This window comes from Pterocles gutturalis, unplaced genomic scaffold, assembly GCF_000699245.1.
Source record: "Pterocles gutturalis isolate BGI_N339 unplaced genomic scaffold, ASM69924v1 scaffold35367, whole genome shotgun sequence".
Taxonomy (NCBI): Eukaryota; Metazoa; Chordata; class Aves; order Pterocliformes; family Pteroclidae; genus Pterocles; species Pterocles gutturalis.
In genome coordinates, this window is record NW_010113951.1 from 7,234 (window position 1) to 8,846 (window position 1,613).

Sequence of the window (1,613 nt, forward strand, 5' to 3'; positions counted from 1 at the left end):
TGTGTAACGATTCGGGTCGAGTCTCCTGTTTGGGCTGATGCTTGAACTTCCCTGCAGTGATACAAGTGCCGGGTGCGCGGCTGGCTTGGTGAGTGGTGGTCCCATCTCTGCTCTTGAACAACATCCAGAAACAAGCACGGGTGATGGGGTGAGAGGGGAAGCAGCTGCCTGCCCGGCTCTCTTCTGTCCCCTGGCTGGCTTTCAGACGTTGTCCTCCCGCGTGCTTTATCTTGGGGCTCTGCCTTTGCTCTTGAAAAATCTCTTTTGAAATATTTAAAAGGGATTGTTGTGTGGGGCTGTCAGAAAGCTGTGGAGCTGGGCAGCGCTGCCGTTCGCAAGCAGGACGGTCTCTAGCCGGGGCTGCTGCTCCGGCTGCTGGGAGCGTGGACGCCCGTCTCTCCGTTAACCACGTGGTCGAGTCAACGGGAGGCAGGACTCGTCCGCTTAAAGCAGATCCTCGGTGGGTGGCTGAAGTTTGGGTTCAGTGCCTGGTTTTGTTGGCTTCCGTTGTAGGAAGCTGCTGGAACTCAGGAGCATTTGGTGGAAGTATAATTTCCATTTCCCCTAAACATCCCCGCTGTCACAGTGCTGCTTCCCACGGCAGCAGCCGGCCAGCGTTCGCTGGCGGCTCCGATGCTCTGTAAAGCCGAGCGCTTGCACGACACCCAGCTCCGCAGCCTCGGCGTGTCTGACAGTGCTCTGCGCGGTGCCCCGAGGTCGTGTCGCGCTGCTTTGTTCCTCACTCTGCCTGCTGGTGCCTCTGACTGTGCAGCCGGGAGGATGCAGGTGGTGGAAACGGCGTTTGCCGGAGCTCAGCCCTCCCTGCGCGCTCGGTGACTTCTCCTGGTGCTGGGGGGGCAGTCGTGGCTCCCCGAGCACGGATGGGTGTCACCCCGCTGCCAAGATCCTTCTCGCTGTAGGTTTGGAAGTGGCAAGATAATTTCATTTTCTAGCCCGGTGCTTGGATGCGGTGCATCCTGGGCTAAAGCTGGCTGTCGCTGTAAGTGCTTTGCTGATTCCCATTTCCCTCCTGCGAGCAACTTTGATGGAAAAGCATGGGAATGATTCAGAGTTTGTTTTGTGGGTTGGAGCGGATGAGGAGGTCTCCTAGAATGTTAACAGGGACTTACGCTTAGGTGTTAATTTTTCTATACATATGAGCCTCTGAAATCTCATCCTTCCCCGGAGGGGGTGATTTTGGTGAATTAAAGGAGTGCCTTGGCTGCCAGCAAGGGGGGTATCCTGCTGCCTCGGGTTCAATCTGTCTCGTGTGAGGTGTCCATATGGAAATGTCAGTGTCTGCTCATCACGGATTTGGGCATCATGCTGTGACCTTGGGCGGCTGTGGTCCGTTGTGTGCAGGAGGGAGGTGGTGGTTTGGGGTGTGCAGGTTGGAAGCAGGGCGGTGGGGTGGGAGCAGACAGGCTGCGGGAGATGCTTGAGCCCCAGGGTGCCAGCGGGGCCGGCTCTGCACGGCTTTCCTGCAGCTCAGCAGACATCTTTGTGAAGCTTCATCCTGCTGTCGTTCCAGATTGAAAACTCCTTTTGTAAGGAAAATACTGCAGAGGCGATGGGCTGCTCTGCGGGTCCTGTGCCCACCGAGGCCAGGGGTT